This window comes from Thamnophis elegans, chromosome 17 (assembly GCF_009769535.1).
Source record: "Thamnophis elegans isolate rThaEle1 chromosome 17, rThaEle1.pri, whole genome shotgun sequence".
Lineage (NCBI taxonomy): Eukaryota > Metazoa > Chordata > Lepidosauria > Squamata > Colubridae > Thamnophis > Thamnophis elegans.
In genome coordinates this window covers 745942-767987 of record NC_045557.1, presented here as the reverse complement: position 1 = coordinate 767987, position 22046 = coordinate 745942, and the positions used below count along the sequence as shown (strand labels likewise).

At 45.8% G+C, this 22046-nt stretch overlaps 1 pseudogene; it reads left to right on the top strand.

Moving 5' to 3' along the window:
• Positions 1-22046, top strand: part of LOC116520273 — a 52688-nt pseudogene that overhangs the window by 4425 nt on the left and 26217 nt on the right.

The window sequence follows — 22046 nt, the reverse complement described above, 5'->3', positions numbered from 1 at the left end:
TGTGTAGTTCAGCTGTGGAATTCCAGGATTTCTCCAGAATCTGCACCCAGCATTGTTGTCCAAGTAGTGCACACCCATCTCCTTAGGATGCCAATATCATATCTAGAGCTATTCTATTCTGAACTGTCATTGTCCAAATGGCTTCTTGTTCTTTGGCTGCAGCAATAAAAAAACTCCCCAGTCGCCTTGGCTAGGATTTCCTCCACCGCTTGTATGTGATACAAAGCATTATTGAGGGACCAGAGTCCACGGAGCAAAGAAAGGGGTTCAGGTACTTTCTGAATTGTTCAAGATTCCTGTGGCTTCCAATCTTCCTTTCAGGTAAAGTGGGCATAACATAGGTACCCACCTATATGGGAAGAGCACAGATACATAACAAAATCATGTGGTCTCATCCCAAAGGTTGTTAAGTTTATTTGTCTTAATATCTTAGCCTTCATGCACACAGACGCACCAATCAGCTAGTGGTAATAATTGGGTAACTCCTAGCGTGGGTAGCTACAAACACCTTTTGGGGAAATGTTCTAAGTGAGAAAACACCTACGGGAGATGGCAGTTCTCCTCTCACACAACTATGGTTCCGGAGGCTTTTGGTTCCAGAACAAGAACTTCAGTCCCAGTTCTGCTACTGAGAAAGTCACAGGCTGCGCAGTCCAGGAATCCGGACGGGCAGATCGTGGGTATTTCTTCACTCTGGAAGTGATCAATCCAAGATGCCCGGCCTTCCACTTTTAGGGCTGTATGGGTGGTCTGAAGCCCTTGAAAGGGTCCCTTCCACTGCTGATCCAAGGAGGTTGTTGGTCCCCGCGTCTTTACAAGCGTCCCGTCTGCAGGCTGAAACGGATGCCCTGGGTGATGTAGTCCTGCAGATAACGAATTTTGTTTTAAAGGAATCCTTAGAGGTGTATCTGGTAGAATAACTTTGCTCTCTACCTGCCACCCATCGTTCCCTTCCTTGCCTCCGATAAACCTGGCCCATGCCCTGTGCCCGGGTGTATAAGAGGCTGGGAAAGGGGGTATGGAAGGAGACATGGGAATTCGGGTAGCTGTTCCATCTGAGTGTCGTAGGGCAGCTTCCTTAGCAGCCCTATCTGCAGCCCGGTTCCCTTTCGCGTAAAGGGTGTCTTCCTTAGAATGCCTCTTGACATGTATGACTGCTACTTCTTTTGGCTGCCAGACTGCTTCCAACAATTCTAAAATTTGTGGACCATACTTAATAGTTGACCCCTTTGCATTTAACAATCCTCTTTCCTTCCATAAAGCTCCAAGGGTGTGCAAGATTCTAAAGGCAAATTTGCTATATGTGTAAATATTTACTGTTAGTCCTACAGCCAGCTGTAAGGCTCTAGTTAAAGCTACCAGCTCAGCCAGCTGAACAGAAGTCTTTACTGGTAGTGATTCGGCTTCTATAACTTCCCACAGTGGGACCACTGCGTATCCCGCCTTTCTCAGACCTTCCATCATAAAGCTGCCACCATCTGTAAACCATTCACAGTCAGCATTTGGGAGAGGCTGAGCACTAAGATTGGGTCTACTGGCATATACAGACTCCACCACCTGTACGCAATCCTGATGCAATTCAGTATCCACCTGGGGCAAGAGTGTAGCTGGATTGAGGGTATCGCACACCTCTAATTGTATGGCTGGGGAGTCAAGCAGGACAGTCCGATACTTGGCTTGGCGGCCCCCAGTCATCCAAAAGGCCCCCTTCGCTTCCATAATCTCCTGAACCCCATGTGGGACTTTGACTATTAGATGTTCTCCCGGTGTTAACTTTTGGGCTTCCTCAACCAGCAGGGCAGTTGCTGCCCTCAGACATCCAGGCCCTCCCAACGCCCCCCTCCCATATCTATTTGCTTACTATAATATGGCCCAGGCCTTTGCCATGAGCCTAGTTTCCGGGTGAGAACTCCTGCAGCAATGCCTTCCCACTCATGTGCGAAGAGGGTGAAAGCTCTAGTGGGGTCCGGAAGCCCCAGTGCTCTCACAAGCTGACACTTTATTTGTTTGAATGCGTGTTGGCGTTCTCCAGTCCATTCAAATATTTTCCCATCCCCTTTGACAGCCTCATAAAGGGGCTTGACAATAAATCAAAAATTAAGAATCCAAACTCTACCAAAACCAGCCATCCCCAAGAATCCCAATTGTTTTCTATTAACAGAGGGCTTTCATAGATTGCTTCCCTCTTTAGGCTAAAGGTCTTTGCTGTCCTGTAGAGATGCCAACCCCTAAGTTTTCACCTCCTGCTGTGCAATTTGGGCTTTTGTTGTTTCAGGCACATTATATAGGCCTTTCCTGAAGCCCCCCCAAAAGGTATCTCATCCTCGGTAGTCCGAGGAACAATACACTGCTTAAGAACAGATCTTCTGGCTCCTGTATCTGTTTACATCTCATGTTTAGATCCCCCAATTGGGACTTCCGCAGAGGTGGGTTGGGAGAGCCACAGCTCCCTGCCTCTGGCCTCTTCCCCCTTCTTTTTCTGCTCACATGGCTATAGCCACCAGGCACCCACTCTTCCAATATCCTTCTTTTCCGCATGTAGCACACTGGTAAGGTCCCACCTTTCCTCTTCCATGCCCAGACTGCTTTCGGGTTCCCTAAACTCCCACTCCTCTCCTCACCACCTCTTCCGCTTTGTCCCCCTTCCTCCCACCTTTTCCTGCCTAAGGGCATCTGCTAGGAAGACAGCATTTCTGCCAGCCTTCTGGATTTCTTTCTCATTTCTTCCTACCCTCCAGGAGGCTATCTCAGCCAAGTCTGAAATGCCTTTCCACGGACCTCCTCCTACTTTCCGTAACTTTTCTTCTAATGTCCTCTGCTGACTTCCCTATAAAAATCATGTTCATCGTTTCCTGATTATCTGAAGCTTCAGGATCTAAATCAGGGTATTAGCTAAAATCCTGGTATATCCTTTCAAGAAAAGTCCTCAGGACTCCCGTCTTTCTTTTGCCTTATTTCATACACTTTTACCAGAGTCTTAATTTAGGGAACTCCATTTTTGGATTCCATATAAGATTGAGAATTCAGTAGCCTCGTGTTGTCCCCATCATCACCCAGATCCCATTCTGGCTCCGTGAGGGTGGGGGGGCATTCCCACCGGCTGTCATTCTCATTCTTCTCCGTTTTTTTAACTGCCGCTCCACTGCCTTCCCCCCCCCCCCCAGCAGTCTGTTTCTCTGGTGTTAAAAGGACATCCGTCAATGTCTGAATGTCTGCCCAAGTGGGGCTATGCGTCCTTCTAGTAGATAAGCACAGAGAGTGCTTATTTTCTCTGGGTCTTCCCTATAACTGGGATTTTGTTGCTTCCAATTATAAAGGTCGGAAGTAGAAAATGGGGTGAAAACGAGCCCTCGACAGCATCTATTTCCTCCTCCTGCCACTATATTTTCTCCGAGTGAGCCTGCAGCATCTCTGGTTTTAGTTTTGAATGAGATTGGATTCCACAAGAGTCACTCGCGGATTACCTTGTTCCTCAGCCTCCCCCCTTCCCTGGGGTCTCTATGTCTGGAGTATCCCATTCCATTAGTAAGTAGGGGATGGCAGACCAGTCTCCGAGTCCTCCAGTTTAACCAGAGGAGCACTGGGTTTCTTTGTAAGAAAGGGAATCAAAACATTTAACCCCTTTCACAGTCGGGGATAGGGACTCTACACACACAAGCATTTACACATCGGCATACTTACAGATTTATCCTCCATTCAAACTGCTTGCATAAAAATCCACCTACAAATATTTCCTTTCATACTTTCTCCAGGGAAACCAATCATTATCATTATTTTAGGGAGCTTTCACAAGCCCACGAGCTCCATTTTTTCCAAATCCCTTTTTAAAAGTAAAATAAGAAATAATAATAAGGTCTTTTTCTTTATTGTTATTAGAGGGTCTTACTCCTCTCCCAAGTCTTGGACACAACACAGAAACACCACCTCCACACTCCTCTAACAGAAATGGACTATTAACAAGTTTCACCAATAATCTCAAATCTTTTGTTCCTGCAATATTGCTTTTAGTTGCTCAAGAAGTCCCATATTATGAGCTCCCTGAAATGGCCAAAAATCACCCGGATTTTCCAAGGGACGTTGAGGTCAGACAGACATTCAGTGATGAGAAAAAGGCTGCCTTTGATCCCTATATCTAATCCTCCTCATATCTCAGATTGAGGCAAAATCCAACCCACTGGCAAATCTTTGGGCAGCTTCCCTGTTGGCGGATCTCTGCATCGCCCCTTGATTTTCAGAGCACTCAATCACTGTCAAAAGAGCTCTGAGGGCGGCTGGCAGTGCAGAAACACCCAGTCTTCCTGCTTTCCTTTCAAGTGTGTGCCATGCCTTTGCTTCAGCCGCCAGCCCATCACCCTCTTTTCATGTGGGGCCTGGCAGTTTCCTCCTGCAACTTTCTCCTGTCTGGATGATGCAACCCCCAGCTAATCCCCCAGGGTCAGAGGCTTTTATTTTTGAATCTCTCATTCCCTGCAGTTGGACTGGAAGTCCTCCAAAGTCCCTTCTTCCTCCTCCGTTATTCTGTGTGAAGGTGGGCATCCATGGGTCCTGGTTGTGTGTTGTGACGGCCTCCGATGTGGTAAAGGAAGAACCAGGGGTGCGTTTGGGGGGAATTGTCCACCCCCCTGAATGAATCCAATCCAGGAGAAAGGGATGGAGAACGAGTGGATTACAAGAGAGTAAGAGAAAAGGTAATGGTGACATCTGGAGAGCTAAGGAGAGGCTGCCTGATGGGTGGAATCAGAAGCAGCTCTGACCTTTTCAAACAATTCGGTTCATTTATTTTAATCCCACCTTTATTATTTTACAAGTAACTGAAGGCAGCAAGCACTCCTTCCTATTTTATTTTCCTCAGAAAAACAACCCTGTGAGGTGGACCGGCCTGCGAGAAAGGGCCCAGCTGGCTTTCATGCCATAAGTGGGATTAGAACTCACCTCTCCTGGTGATCAGCCCAATGTCACCCAGCCGGCTTTCACGGCCAAGGCAGGACTAGAACTCACCTGGTGCCATCGCCACTGCACCTTGTTCTTATGGCAAGGAATGAGGATCGGCCTGCTTGGTTCTGGTAATAAGAGAAGGTGGAGAGAAGACTATTTCGTGATAGACCCACAAAGGGATCCTGGGGGAAACCAGGCATGGAAGGAAAGGAGAGAAATCTGAATCACTGCAGGGAGAAAAAGCAGGAGTTTGAAATTAAAATGCATTATAATACATTGACAGTTGGAACAATTAATCAGTGGAACAGAAGTTGTGAATGCCCCAACACTGGAAGTCTTTAAGAAGATGTTGGATAGCCATTTGTCTGAAAAGGTATAGGGTTTCCTGCCTAGGCAGGGGTTGGACTAGAAGACCTCCAAGGTCCCTTCCAACTCTGCTATTGTATTGTATTGTATAAATTAATTATTTTAGTTGTCACTGGAGTTTGCATCCCAGCCAGTTCTCCCAACAGAGAACGTGTGGAAAGTGGCCCTTGGGAAGAAAAGGTGGGGGACTTGGAAACTGTTTGGGAGAGAAAGAAAAGAACAAGGTTGCAAAATGGATGAAAAACAAAATGTGGAACAGAGAATGAAGTGATAGACCGCATGGATAATAATAATGGCATGTAATGGAATGAATAAGGCAAAAAAGGGAAATGAACAATATATATCTTGTAGAAAGAGGGAAAAAGCTGCAGAGAATGGAGTGAAAAATGCAAAGAAACAAAAAAACGGAGGGAGATTTTCCAAATTCAGTGGCTCCTCACCTCTTCCTTCATCCCCAGCTCCACCTTCGACAGGAGAGTCTTAATTAAAAGCCAAACTAACGGCTGGGGAAACGCCCTGATGCGGGAGAGAAACAGGTGCCCCTTTAAATTCCCCCCCTTTCTAAAGCTCCAGATATTCCCCCGCAGAACAAAAAATCCCGCCTGCATTTAAGGTGCATCTCATGGCTGGGAAAACCCTTCAGAACAACAACAGCAGCAGCAGCAAAATAAATTTCTCTCTGCCTCCAGAGCAGCTGCCGAAACGCAACCAGCCGAATTCCTTTCATCCTTCATTGCAACTATTTAAAAAAGCAGAGACGGAAGCCGTACCTGGCAGCCGGCAGGGATGCAGATCCGGGCTGGTGGGGGGTGGGGACAACCGTCTACCCAGGGCGAGAGGGAAGCCAGCCGGCTCTCGCCAGCCCTGCAAAGGAAACTCCCTCCGTTGTCCGAGGAGCCCATCCCTGTCCCCACCGCCTGCTAGTTACGCCGAGGGAACATCCCGGGGTTGCCATGGCGTGTCCAGCCTCTGCCTCCCAGATCATCCCGGGCATCCCTCGGGCGGCTGGGCATCACCTGGCTCCTCTCCAGATGTGGCGCCCAGCAGAAGGACAGAGAAGGGCTCTCTTCCTCCTCCTCCTCCTCCTCCTCCGTACGAGGGGCTCGTCCCCGGGAAGACACGGCAGGCGCCTCACTAATTCTTCACCCGCCTCACGCCACATGGGCTGGCTGCCAGATGTTCCGCTCACACTGAAAAAAAAGGCTCTCTGCTCAGCTTTTAGATCGTTAGACTGGCTAGAGAGAGACATGGCACCAACAGGGTCCTGGGTCCTGACATTTTGCAGGCAACCTGTCCTCTAACATTCCTTTGGAATGCAACCCATCACATTTGAATTAGATTTTGCCAATTATCCTATTAAAAGATAACGCTATTATTCTAAAATATGACTAACTCAATATTAAAAACTGTAAATATGTAATGCTGATAAATAATAGCAGTAATTGTTATTTAGTATGATTAAAATCAGTATTGATATATCAATATATCTATCAAAATTGACAATAAACACTAAAATAACAATACAAATATATAATGTGGAATATAAATGTAATAAATATAATATATAAATGCAACATAAATGTAATAAAATAATTTATCATGAAACTCTCCCCCTTTAAAGTAGTAAGATCAATTAAATAGTCTAGCAAGTTTGGACAATATGCTATATGTTATGTTACTTAAGAATATATATACCTGAGAATCAGATACAACATCCACATCATTTCCAACTGAGTCAATAAAATCATATGCCATGCCAAAACTATTTTAAATAAAGATATGAAATTAATCAAGTATTGCATTTATTTTTCAAAATGAATGTACAATTTTTTTATTATTTAAGATTTGTACCCTATCTTTTCTAACTAACGTTAACTTTAAAAAGATGTTACATCAGACTACAATACAAGTAATTAAATGAAGACTAAAATAAGTGTTTTGGCATATTGAGCTTTTTATATTTCTTTCTTATATTGCTTCCTTAGTTGAGAACTTGCTCCTCAGCTTACTTACGCATTAACTGTTTGTTGCTTTTATGGTTTATTCATTCACTGCTCCATCTTCAGTTTTTTTCACAGGGGGCAGGGCTTCCTTCCTTCCTTCCTTTCTTCCTTTCTTCCTTCCCTCCACTCCTTTGGCCACCAATTTTGATCCAATTCGCAATTCGTATACTTTTTCTACCACCATCTCATCAAGCGGAATCACACAAACACACACACACACAAACACACACACACACACACACATTCTTTGGGGGGGGTGTTGAATTACTCCGCCTCATAGCAAAGACGCGGTGCAAAGTCGGCGCAGCATGTGTTCGGCCCCCGCTTACGCCGAACCAGGGGGTTGCATTGGAAAGCCGCCAGTCTTCTTGCTTCTTCTCCTTCTTTGCCGGTGAAGCCGGCAAAGCTCCCACTGGAGCCCCCGCCCTCGCCCTCCGCTCGGAGCACCTCAGCTGGGCTCTGGGTTACCCTTGCCGCCGCCTCCACCTCCGCCGCTTTCCTACTGGCTCATGGCTCCTCAAAAGCACGGCAGAGGAGGAAGGGGGAGGGATAACGCGGGGGCCAGCTCAGGTGCTCCGCATGGAGGGAGAGGCACCACTGCCATGGGCAGCTCATCAAAACAAGTCTGGGGAGGTCTTTTGTGGGCGGCCAGTTCTAGCCGCCTGCAAAGGACTTCCCCACGTTTGCTTTGGTAGAAATCTCTGCCTGGCAGTTAGAAACTGCTGCGCGGGGGTTTCTTTCCATGTGCGCGGCCGCGCAGCTGCGCACCTTAGGGGAACAGTGCACATGCTTCAATGTTGGTGGAGAAGAGAAGGAAGGACTGAGATGCTGAGTCCCTGGTTTTATGCCCTCCCTACGGCTACATCTTCAAGACTTGCAACGTGCCCTAGTGGCGGACAGGTGAACTGTGGCTACATCTCCAAGTCTTGCAACGCACCCTAGTGGCCAACAAGTACGCTGCGCCTGCATCTTCAAGTCTTGCAACGCAATCTAGTGGCTGACAAGTGTACTATGCCTACATCGCCAAGTTAAGCAATGCACCCTAGTGGCCCACAAGTGAACTGCGGCTACATCTTCAAGTCTTGCAATGCATCCTAGTGGCCAACAAGTGTACTGCGCCTACATCGCCAAGTTAAGCAACGCACCCTAGTGGCCGACAAGTGAACTGCAGCTACATCTTCAAGTCCTGCTATGCACCCTAATGGCCAACAAGTATGCCACGTATGCATCTTTAAGTCTTGCAATGCTCCCCAGTGGCCGACAAGTGAACTGCGGCTACATCTAGAAGTCTTGCAACGCATCCTAGTGGCCAACAAGTACACTGTGTCTGCATCTCCAAGTCTTGAACTGCACCCTAGTGGCCAACAGGTGAACTGCAGCTACATCTTCAAGTCCTGCAATGCACCTGCCACAGCCCCTTCACTTAATAACCAAGAAAGAAACCACTCAACTCCATGTTTCAGAATTAAGTGTACTTTTACTGATTATAAACGATGAGAAGTGAAGCAAAGCTGGATCTGAGTAAAAGAGCGCAAAAGCAATAGATATCAATACATGATTCATTCCCCTCCCCTTGATACCCCAGTCCACAGCCCAATCATATATCACCACAACTATCAGGTGGGAGACATCTTCAAACATCATCATCAGGTTGGAATGCTGGACAGTTGGCCTTGGCGGGAAACTCCCCTCCTTCCACATGCGCAAACGATGGTGAAAACAACTCCCAATTAACAGTCCTACTGCACAGATCATTTCCCCCCACCCAAATACCATGCCCTCCCTCCCCGTTTCAATGGCGGCTGAAAAGCAAGCAGCAAAACAGAGGCTGACAGCACCCTAGTGGCCAAAAAGTACGCTGTGCCTGCATCTTCAAGTCTTGCAACGCACCCTAGTGGCCAAAAAGGGAATTGAACTCAAAGAATTGATAACACATTCTAGAAATTTTCTGAGTTAATCCTAGATATAGAATCTTCCTTACCATGGCAGAAGGGTCAGATATGCCGAAACCCATGCCTGAACCCAGCATAGACTCAGAATTGGTCATCCAAAACTCAGAATTGGATGTCCAACTATCAGAAAAGGCGGAAACACGTCAAATAACCTATGACCTAAGACAGCATAGAAAGCCTACGCAGATTATGCAGTTATACCTCTTGGAGGAATGGGACGGGGTTTATTGAAAGCAGGAAAGTGGCTGGAAGCTGTTGCAGCATCTCTGCGACAAACTCGAAGACGATCTACCCCCCAAACGCCTCCGTTCCTTGAGTAAAGATGTGGACGAAATCTACAAGCTATGGAGATCTTATGGAGACCGCCTCAATGACATCCAGTTACAACTAAATGATGATGAAGAACTCCAGAGGGAAAAGCTGCACATTCAGTTGTTAAACAAAGAACGTAAAAAGGAGTTTCGACACAGCAAAGACCTTATACAAACCAATCTGAAGAGGGAGACAGCCCTGGATGAGAAGGCTGAGTCTGAAGCATCTCAACAGTCATATGTAGCTCCCTCTCATGCTTCCAAGAGAGCATCCTCATCCAATCCCAAGGACACATCAGAAACAAATGCCAGATCCGAAGTGTCTCGTCGTTCGCGAGCACCATCTCAGTGGTCACATGCAGCCCCCTCACGCTTCTAAGAGGACATCCTCATCTGGTCCCATAGTTACACAGGGAGAGAAGGCCGCATCTGTCACACGACATCTCAACACTCACACGCAGCTTCCTCCCACATCTCCAGAAAGGCCTCATCTTTCCAATCAAAGGCAACTCGATCTCGAACAGGTAGCAGCGTCTCGCAGCAATCTTCCCTTTACAGACAAAGGTCATGGATATCTACAGCTGGAGAAGCACTAATAGAAGCTGAGATGGCAGAGGTGGATCTAGAGGCAGCAAGAGAAGAGCAGCTGCAGCAGCCAAAGTTCAGGCAGAGAAGGCAGCTGCAGAAGCAGAGAGTGCCAAACAATGTTCCCTCTAATTTTTTTTCAGTGTGAGCAGAAAAGTATAGTGTTTGAGCGGCATATTTTCATGCCTGAGCACCTGAATTTTTTTCACAGATGTCACCTAAGACAACAACAAAATCAGTATTATTTGAAACTCAAAGTTATGTTTATTCAAGGTACCCGCTTAATTAAAAGTGTTATATAATATCAGTATCACTTAACAACGCTCCTGCTTAGCAACCAAAATGTTGGCTCAGAACCTCTGGCATTGAAGCAAGTTACAAGATCCTTGCACCCATAACCCTTTAGGAAAAAAAAAATCCCAGGGGTCTTCAAACCTGGCAGCTTTAAGACTTGTGGACTTCAACTCCCAGAATTCCTCCTCCAGTCATGTTGCAGCGATGTCATCGGCGAGGATCTGCTCCATCCACAGGATACTTGTTGGCCACTAGGGTGCGTTGCAAGACTTGGAAATGTAGCCGCAGTTCACTTGTTGGCCACTAGTGTGCGTTGCAAGACTTTGAAGAGATAGGTGCAGTTCACTTGTCGGACACTAGGGTGTGTAGCAAGACTTTGAAGATGTAGGTGCAGTTCACTTGTCAGCCACTAGAGTGCATTGCAAGACTTGAAGATGTAGCCGCAGTTCACTTGTTGGCCACTAGGGTGCATTGCTTAACTTGGTGATATAGACGCAGTACACTTGTTGGCCACTAGGGTGTGTTCCCAGACTTTTCAGAGATAGGTGCAGTTCACTTGTTGGCCACTAGGATGCGCTGCTTAACTTGGTGATGTAGGTGCAGTACACTTGTTGGCCACTAGGGTACGTTGCAAGACTTTGAAGTTGTAGCCGTAGTTCACTTCTCAGCCACTAGGGTGCTTTGCAAGACAATGAAGATGTAGGCACAGTACACTTGTTGGCCACTAGGATGCATTGCAACACTTGGAGATGTAGCCATAGTTCACTTCTCGGTCACTAGGGTACATTGCAAGACTTGGTGATGTAGCTGCAGTTCACTTGTCAGTCACTAGGGTGCATTGCAAGACTTGGAGATGTAGCCGTAGTTCACTTGTCAGCCACTAGGGTGCATTGCAAGACTTGGAGATGTAGCCGTAGTTCACTTGTCAGCCACTAGGGTGCATTGCAAGACTTGGAGATGTAGCCGTAGTTCACTTGTCAGCCACTAGGGCGCGTTGCAAGACTTGGAGATGTAGCTGCAGTTCACTTGTCAGCCACTAGGGCGCGTTGCAAGACTTGAAGATGTAGCCGCAGGGAGGGCATAAAACCAGGGACTCAGCATCTCATTCTTTCCTTCTCTTCTTCTCCACCAACATTGGAGCATGTGATCACCTTTTCTGTTCAGGGCTCAAGCCATGTGGTCCTGTCCCCTTCCTTCCCCCCCACAGGAAAGGGAAGTAAGGAAGGAAGGAAGAGGAAGAAAAGAAGGAAGGAAAAGGGGGACGTCGGGAGGGTTGTAGACCGGGCCGCATCATGCCGGCCCGGTACCGCCTTCAAGCCGGTAGACCGGGTCTGGCTTCACAAGTGGTAGACCGGACCCCGCCATAGCAGATTTGTGCCTGGTGGGCCGGGACCCGCCTGCTGCATTGGTAGATCGAATGCTGTCCGCACGAGTGGTAGACCGGATCTCTTTTTGCAATTTGTAGACCGGGTCCTCTCTGCGTAACTGGTAGACCGGGTCGTGCCCCCACAACTGCAAGACCAGGTTGCTTCAAATTGGTCTATTTTCACAGCTGCCATTCATACCCCAGGCCAACCCATCACACGTTGCCTCCTTACATTTTTTGGCTTGTACACCGGGTCGCATCATGCCGGCCCGGTACCGACGTCATGCTAGTAGACCGGGGTCCGTATTCACAAGTGGTAGACCGGATCTCGCTATGTCAAGCATTGTAACTGGAGACCGGGAGCCGTCTGCATCATTGGTAGACCGGGTCGTGTCTCCACAACTGAAAGGCAATTTCACTTCAAATTAGTATAGTTTCATATGTGCCCTTCGTACCCCGGGCGAACACGTCACACGTTGCCTCCTTACATTTTTCACGACTGCCCTGTGGCCTTTCTCTTTTACATCCCTGCAATGCACCACTTTTGACACATGACAGTCCTGGCTCTCCTTCCAGGGATCAACTTCACACAACTTCCAAGGAAACTTCTCTCGGTCAATTCTTCTCACTCTCACCAAAGAGGCTCCCTGCTAAGGTCAATAGGCTGGGGAGCTTCCAAAACTATAATATAGTGGGACACCCATTATGACAAAAGAGGTCAAACAGGGGGGCCCATCAGACATGGCGTTAAAGCCAGTTCATCCTCCATGTCTCCAGTGTCTTTTTCCCCACTTGGAGCCAAACCCAGAAGGACATGTCTTTCATTAGAAGGAAAGAAGGAGAAAGGAAAGGGAGGGAGGGAGGGAGGGAGGGAGGGAGGGAAGGAAGGAAGGAAGGAAGGCAGGCAGGAAGGAAGGAAGGAAGGAAGAAAGAAAGAGGGAAAGACGGAAGGAAGGAAAAGGGGGACGTCGGGAGGCTTGTAGACCGGGTCGCATCATGCCGGCCCGATACTGCGTTCATGCAAGTAGACCGGGGTCTGTCTTCACAAGTGGTAGACCGGGTCTCGCTATGTCAAGCATTGTGCCGGGCACACCGGGAGGTGTCTGTGTTCTTGGTAGACCGGATCCCTTCTTTGCAATTGGTAGACCGGGTCCTGTTTGCATAATTGGTAGACCGGGTCGTGTCTCCCCAACTGGAAGGCCACTTCACTTCAAATTGGTATAGTTTTATAGGTGCCCTTCGTACCCCGGGCGAACCCGTCACACGTTCCCTCATTACATTTTTCACGACTGCCCTGTGGTCTTTTTCTTTTACATCCCTGCAATGCACCACTTTCGACACATGACAGTCCTGGCTCTCCTTCCAGGGATCAACTTCACACAACTTCCAAGGAAACTTCTCTCAGTCAATTCTTCTCACTCTCACCAAAGACGCTCCCTGCTAAGGTCAATAGGCTGGAGAGCTTCCAAAACTATAATATAGGGGGACACCCACTATGACAAAAGCGGTCAAACAGGGGGGGCCATCAGACATGGCGTTAAGGCCAGTTCATCCTCCATGTCTCCAGTGTCTTTTTCCCCACTTGGAGCCAAACCCAGAAGGACATGTCTTTCATTAGAAGGAAAGAAGGAGAAAGGAAAGGGAGGGAGGGAGGGAGGAAGGGAGGGTGGGAGGGAGGGAGGGAGGGAGGGAAGGAAGGAAGGAAGGAAGGAAGGAAGGAAGGAAGGAAGGAAAGAAAAGGGGGACGTTGGGAGGCTTGTAGACCGGGTCGCATCATGCCGGCCCGGTACTGACTTCATGCTAGTAGACCGGGGTCTGTATTCACAAGTGGTAGACCGGGTCTCGCTATGTCAAGCATTGTGACGGGCAGACCAGGAGATGTCGATGTCGTTGGTAGACCGGACCCCTTCTTTGCAATTGGTAGACCGGGTCCTGTTTGCATAATTGGTAGACCGGGCCGTGTCTCCACAACTGGAAGGCCACTTCACTTCAAATTGGTATAGTTTTATAGGTGCCCTTCGTACCCCGGGCGAACCCGTCACACGTTCCCTCCTTACATTTTTCACGACTGCCCTGTGGCCTTTCTCTTTTACATCCCTGCAATGCACCACTTTTGACACATGACAGTCCTGGCTCTCCTTCCAGGGATCAACTTCACACAACTTCCAAGGAAACTTCTCTCAAGTCAATTCTTCTCACTCCCAGAAAAGAAGCTCCCTGCTAAGGTCAATAGGCTGGGGAGCTTCCAAAACTATAATATAGGGGGAAAACCATTATGACAAAAGCGGTCAAACAGGGGGGGCCATCAGACATGGCGTTAAGGCCAGTTCATCCTCCATGTCTCCAGTGTCTTTTTCCCCACTTGGAGCCAAACCCAGAAGGACATGTCTTTCATTAGAAGGAAAGAAGGAGAAAGGAAAGGGAGGGAGGGAGGGAGGAAGGGAGGGTGGGAGGGAGGGAGGGAGGGAGGGAAGGAAGGAAGGAAGGAAGGAAGGAAGGAAGGAAGGAAGGAAGGAAGGAAAGAAAAGGGGGACGTTGGGAGGCTTGTAGACCGGGTCGCATCATGCCGGCCCGGTACTGACTTCATGCTAGTAGACCGGGGTCTGTATTCACAAGTGGTAGACCGGGTCTCGCTATGTCAAGCATTGTGACGGGCAGACCAGGAGATGTCTATGTCATTGGTAGACCGGACCCCTTCTTTGCAATTGGTAGACCGGGTCCTGTTTGCATAATTGGTAGACCGGGTCGTGTCTCCACAACTGGAAGGCCACTTCATTTCAAATTGGTATAGTTTTATAGGTGCCCTTCGTACCCCGGGTGAACCCGTCACACGTTCCCTCCTTACATTTTTCACGACTGCCCTGTGGCCTTTCTCTTTTACATCCCTGCAATGCACCACTTTTGACACATGACAGTCCTGGCTCTCCTTCCAGGGATCAACTTCACACAACTTCCAAGGAAACTTCTCTCAAGTCAATTCTTCTCACTCCCAGAAAAGAAGCTCCCTGCTAAGGTCAATAGGCTGGGGAGCTTCCAAAACTATAATATAGGGGGAAAACCATTATGACAAAAGCGGTCAAACGGGGGGGCCCATCAGACATGGCGTTAAGTCCAGTTCACCCATTGCAAAGCACACATATCGTGCCAACATGGAGCTGGCCTGCTCTACGCAATGCAAGTAGAAAACATGGCAGCAGTTGGGGGAGTGGTGTTAAGCTGGCCATGTCCACCCAGTTGGCCACACCCATCCAGTCAGCCACAGCCGGTAAGTGGCCCCAAGCTGGCCATGCCCACTCAATTGACACCCCCCCCTCAAGATCAACCACAGGGAAGAGGAGATGTGCCCGATCTACACAATGTGTAGAAGAAACACCAGACCAGCATGAGGTAGAGATCGGATTAAGATGTTGGAAGAAATGTCCTTCTGGGTTCGGCTCCAAGTGGGGGAAAAGACACTGGAGTCATGGAGGCTGCTTGGAAAAATGGTTTATTGGTGGACAGGACCACATGGCTTGAGTCCTGAACAGAAAAGGTGATCACATGCTTCAATGTTGCTGGAGAAGAAGAGAAGGGAAGGCAAGGAAGGAAGAGAAGCTGAGTCCCTGGTTTTATGCCCTTTTTGGCCTTTGATCTTGAGCTTGTATCCTGATTGGTTGTCAGACTCCCATAGGGCCATGCAGGGGCAACTCTCTAGGCTGCGTTTTGAATCCAGGTTTGGTTGAGTTCTCAGATGCCATGTGGGGAGTTGGGTAAAGGGCCAATATTATCATGGCTTAATCCCATCACCCTGCAGCTGAAGGGGAGAACTCTTTATTATGTAAAGGGACTGGCTTGGCCTTCTTAATGACCCATTGACAAAGTGGGTGGGGGCAGGAAGCTGCAGGGAGCTATTCTCTCTTTATAAAATGTTTCTCCCTTTTCACATCCAGAGAAATATTCTGCCTTTTCAATATTTCCTAGGATATTTCATTTTTCTGGGAAAGGGATGGGTGATAACTTCCTACACTGGTACACATATTACTTATTTTCTGGAAATAAAGACCATGGGATAAGACACCCCTAACACTCCTTGGTGTGTGTGTGTGTGTGCCCACATAACTCTGGAATGCCTTGAGTAATTTCAACCAAACCTTGTACACAGATGACTTATTCTCTGGAAGAAAGAAAATACTGGGAGGGGGAGGGACCCAACACCCCTTAGAGAAAGAGAGAGGGGGGGGAGAGAGTAAATAATGAACGCTTGGAGCAATTTCAACCTCCCTTGGTATACAGAAGACTTACTCTCAGGAAAAAAGCAATGTTGGGGGTAAGCTTGGTGTCCATCCATTCATCCATCCGATCTCTCTATGTCTCTCTATCCATCCTCTTGTGTCTATCTATCTTTCTATCCATATAGTATCCAGTATCCAGGGACGTGCACTCACTAGAGGCAGGGGAGGCGGGGCCTCACCAGTTTCCTGAAGAAAAAAAAAGAATTTTAAAGATTTTTTAAAAATAATTAAAGCCAAGCTAGTTGCTGCCAGAGTCCAACTCACAGTGACTTGGAGTCTGCTTAGTGCTAACTGTAGGGGGAGGCCAGAGAACTATGGGCCTCCTTTGCCTAAGGAATTTTTCGCCTTTTAACAGTTACGTTAAAAAGCAAAAAAAAAAATAGTATGCAAATGAGGCCCATAGTTCTCGGTCCTCTTCCTGAAGAGGGCACGTGGTGGTTCTAGGAGCCACTATCCTAGCCTGCCTGGCCCTGGAGCCTGGCTAGACCAAATCTGGAATTTTGGCGCAGCTGGAAGGTATGTGGGTCAGAGGGACGGGGCAGGGGGGAGGAATTCAATTTATTTGGAATGTAATTGTAATTTGTTTTTATTGTGTGTTTAGAGTGTTTAGAGTGTTTATTATAATTTATAGGCTGCCCTATTGTGTCCGTGTGTGTGTGACACTTTATTTTTTAAAGTGTCTTCCGGGCCGAGTGAAGCAACAACCTTCGGACAGGAAAGCATACAGCTTGTTAGAGAAGTAGATTTTAAGGGGTTTTGAAACAATAGCAATCTTACAAGCTTAAAGTTGGCACATTAATACAAAGTTTCTGTACAGGCTCCAAGCCATCTTGTTTCATTTCCATATTCAACATAAACAGCTAGGGAAAGTTGTTAGATCAAATCAGAGAAAAGAACCGACTTTCTGTGGTCTGAATGGATTTGTACTTGAAACTCCTGTTAATAAAGGATCAACATATCAAATTGGGATCTTAATATGGTGATTGCTTCGTTAACCTTTGTATCGCCTGGATTCAATGTTAACTCCAACTCTTTCCCTTTAATTTCCTCTTCCAATTCTTTTCGTTTTTGCCCTTGTTTATGTCTATGTATTTTGTTTATATTCATCAGTACTCCTCTCATATACGCTTTGCTTGCATCCCATACAAATTCCATAGATGTACCCTTATTCATATTCAGAACAAAGTAATCAGATAACAATTTTTTATAATCATTAATGTACTTTTCATATCTGAATAAGTTTTCATTCAGCCTCCAAGACCTTCTTGCCTGCACTACCCTTCCCAATTCCATCCAAACTGGGTTATGATCCGAAAGGACCCTCGCCGCAATCTTTGTCTTCTTCACCCTAGAAAGTAAATCATTAGTGATTAGTATAAAATCAATCCTTGAAAGGGATTGATGTCTATCAGAAAAAAAGGTGAAGTCATATTCCTCTGCGTTTCTTTCTCGCCAAACATCTCTCAATTCGAAGTCGTCCATCATGTCAAAAAAAAGTTTGGGTAACTTAGCTCGGATTTTAGTATTTGGGCGAGAGGTCTTCTTATCTCTTTTGGTGTCAATCACGCCGTTCCAGTCTCCCAATAGTATACAAGACTTAAAGTCCCACTGTACTAATTTAGCATGAAGATTTCTATAGAATCCGTCTTGCTGTTGATTAGGAGCATAAATTCCCAAAAGTAATGTCTTTTTCCCTTCTAAGATTAAGTCTAGCACGATATATCTTCCAAAGGGATCTGCTTCAATTAGTTCAGCCTTAATGTCTTTTCTTAAGTATACAACTATACCATTTTTCTTTTCCGTAGCAGAGGTCACAAAATGTTGATCAAGTTTGGAGTTAAACAAATATTTTTGATCAGTTGATTTGATATGAGTTTCTTGCAAACAAATTATATCATTCTTGAACTGTTTGAGATAGTGAAATATTTTCTTTCTCTTCTGTGGAGAGTTCAGTCCATTGACATTCCATGTCAAAATCTTAGTTGTCATTTTTGGTTGCCTGAAGCTTTTTTAGAGCCTCCTGCATGGCCTGTTTAACCTTTGGCCTAGCTCCTCCCATGGCTTCTGAGCTTGTTGCTGTAACTCCTTGTTGCAGTTGTTGCATTGTAGCTTGTTTTTCCATTCATCTGGTAGTCATACGGCTAGGTCTTTGTTCCATGACCCCTTGCCCTTTCGGGAGGAGGAAATGGTGCGTTTTGTCTGGTAGTTGTGTGGTTTGCTGTCTATCTTGTCCTTCTCGTGGTCTTTCTCCAGATCCAGATGATTCAGGGAGTCCCACCTTCAGAATCTTGTGATAGAAATCTCGAGCTTTCCATACAGAGTTGAGACGATATCTTTGCTTGTCAAATGTAATTATAATACCAAATGGCACATCCCATCTATACTGTATCTGACGGTTTCTGAGTTCTTCCACTAGAAAGGCATAGTCTCTCCTGCCTCTTAGCATTTGAGGTGGCATTTCTTTCAAGACAATCAAATCCTGACCGCCAATTTGAAGCCTGGTGTTATAGGACTCTTGTAATATCATGTTTCTGAGCTCTCTTGTGGTGAAGTATATGACTACATCTCGGGGGAGTTGCTTCTGCTTTGCCACCCAAGAGTTAACACGATAAATTTTATCAATCTGCCAGTCAAAGTTGGACCCCGGTCTTCCCGCCATACGGTCAAAAGCCTCTGAAAAAATCTGTTTCAAGTCCTCCTGTTTATCCTCACGCAACCCCCTGACTCTTAATGCGAGCTCCATCTGCCTGTACTGTATCATAATAATTTGTTTTTCAGCATTTTCAACTTTTTGTTGCACCACCTCTGTTTTGGATGTCAAATTGGTATTAGCTTCATTAAGAACCTCTAGGTCAGTGTTTCTCAACCTTGTCAACTTAAAGATTGCATTCGCTGGCTGAGGAATTCTGGGAATTGAAGTCCAGACATCTTCAAGTTGACAAGGTTGAGAAACACTGCTCTAGGTTATCTTCAATTCCAGAAACATGTTCTGTCAATACAGTTACAATTCCCAGCATATCATCATTTATTTTGGCAATCCTAGTATCAAGTTTATCATATAAGTCCGCCTTAAACTCATTTATCTCGTTCTTTATCGCCTCTCTGAATTCTCTAAAAGTTTCTAAATTCTGCTCTCTAAATTCTCTAAAAGTTTCCAAAAAAAGTTCTTTCGTTAGCAAATCTCCAGTAGGGGGCATAGAGGGTGGAAGCTGCAACTTTGTACCAGGTATGGGGGATGTGCTTCTAGGAGGAAGTTTCGGCCCAAGATTTAATTTTGATGCCATTATGTCTTCAAGCAATTAATCAAACTCTACTGACCCGCGATGCAGCTTACGAGAAGAAAAGTATTAAGTCACCCCTTTGTTAGTTCTTTAGGATTTTTCAAAAGGTTTCAGAAAAGGGCGTTGTAACAAAGCAGCTCGGCATATTCAGCGCCATTTTGGACTTCTCTATATCAGAAATATATATTAGCAAAGTTGGTAAGAGGAAAGTCTTGTAAGCTCTTCAGAGAAGTGAAACTAATTAGTAAGAAACTGCTGGCTGGCTGTTCCTTTGATCTTTTTTTATCACTGTTCTTTGTAGAGGAATTAGGAATGTGACATTGTTACGGAGAATGCACAATCGTCATTTTAGGAGCTTATTTTTTAAGAAAAAAAAAACAAGTGCACGAAGGAAGCTCTTGTAAAAAATGAAGCTAGGATTTTTTTTTTTTTAAAAAAAGCAGATAAGGTTCTCAGATACGGACTCTGCTTGTATTAATTTCAGATAAATAGTTCAAATATTGCCCTAAGTGGAGGTGCCTTACTTTGCGCCGTAATAAAAACAGCTAGGGGTTTCCGGCACGGAGATATGATTCAGCCTCGGCTGGCCCCCCTTCTATTCGCAGCAAAAAAAGCTACAAACTTCAAAGGAAAAGCTCTTACCAGCTGGATCTCTCTCTCGCTCTTCTTTGCCTGAAGAATGAGGTATCTACCAGATATCTAGGCAGATAACGCGACCAGAAACCCGGGGGCAGCTCTATTAAGCTACCACCATCAGCAAGATCCTGCCCAGGAAGTCTGTACAGGTAGTCCTTGACCACAGCTGAGCCCAAAATTTTTGTTCCTGAGACATTTGTTAGGTGAATTTTGCCCCATTATACCACCTTTCTTGCCACAGTTCTTAAGTGAATAACTGCAGCTGATAAGTTAGTAGCATAAGTGAATCTGGTTTCCCCATTTGACTTTGTCAAAAGGTCACAAAAGGCGATTACATGACCCTAGGACACTGAAACCTTCATAAATACGAATCTGTTGCCAAACATCAAAATTTTGATCGCGTGACCATGAGGATGCTGCAACAGTCGCTAAGTGATCTGGGTACTTGAGAGACCGCCTGCTGCTAATTACCTCCCACAGACCCATTAGATCTCACAGGGTTGGCCTCCTCCGGGTGCCATCTACCAGCCAATGCCACCTGGCTATTACCAGGGGGAGGGCCTTCTCTGTGGCAGCTCCGGCCCTCTGGAATGAACTCCCCGCAGGGATTTGGACCCTCACCTCTCTCCAGGCCTTCCGAAAAGCCGTCAAAACCTGGCTTTGCCGGCAGGCCTGGGGGTGATGAGTTCCCTCCCCTCTCGACATGTATGGTTGTGTGACTGTTGTCCACTTTTATTATTTGTATTTTGTCTTTTATGTTCCCCCTTTTTTCTCCCCTTTGAATTGTTCTCTGCCCTGAGTCCTCCCGGAGAAGGGCGGCATACAAATAATAAAATACCAATACCAATAAGTGTGAAAATGGTCGCTAAGTGTGAAAATGGTCATCAGTCACTTTTTTCAATGCCATTGTAACTTTGGTCACTAAATGAACTGTTTGAAAGCTAAGGCTAGCTTGCATTATAATGCCTTATTAGAATTGAAATAGAAATGAGTCGAGTCGAGTCGAGTCGAGTCGAGTCGAGTCGAGTCGAGTCGAGTCGAGTCGAGTCGAGTAGAGTAGAGTAGAGTAGAGTAGTTTATTAGCCAAGTGTGATTGGACACACAAGGAATTTGTCTTTGGTGAATATGCTCTCAGTGTACATAAAGAAAAATAAAATAGAATACATTCATTAAGAATCATAAGCTACAACACTTAGTGATAGTGATAGGTTACTAATAAGCAATCAAATTATACTAGGAAACACATTATTGGATTTTTAAATTACTGGATTTTCTTTCAAAGAAACTCAGTATGTGCTTCCTGATTATTAAAAGTGCAAATTCAGTGTCAATGACTCCTGACTATTTAAAAAAAGATTCTATCCAAAATAAATGGAAATAAACCTTTTTAAAAAATTCTATGCACAATACTTTGAAATGTATTGTGCATAAAATTTTTAAAAATGGTTTATTTCAATTTATTTCGGATAGAATCTTTTCTTAAATAGTCTAAGACAATTTAAAAAAAGAATCCACACAGAATAAAACTATTTTAAAAAATCCTATGCACAATAAATAAAATATTATTTTAAAATACATTGAAAAAATAAAAGAAAAAAACCCGGCTCCCTTACCAGCAGGCAGAATCAGCAGAACTCTGATGCGATGGATGGAAGGAACAGGGAGAGGCAGGCAAGAGAGGCAGCAGGAACAGGTAAGACACTGGACTGGACTGTGGGGGGACAAGAAGGGTCGCTAAGCAGGTGTGGAGAAAGTCTGCATGGTCCGTCCGTCCATTGATTTTGATCACATGACCATGGAGATGCTGCAACATTTAGAAGTGTAGAAACTTGTCATAAGTCACTTTTTTTCAGTGCTGTTGTAACTTTAAATAGTCACTAAATGAACAGTTGTTGAGTCTAGGACTACCTGTAGTTTCAAGTCTTTGTATTGTCTTTGTGTGCATCTTTTTGGTATCTCAACATTAAATAATAATATAGAGCATTCACACCTAGATTTTAAGAAAATAGCTTATGGGCAGTAGAAAAGCTACTGATATTAATCCCT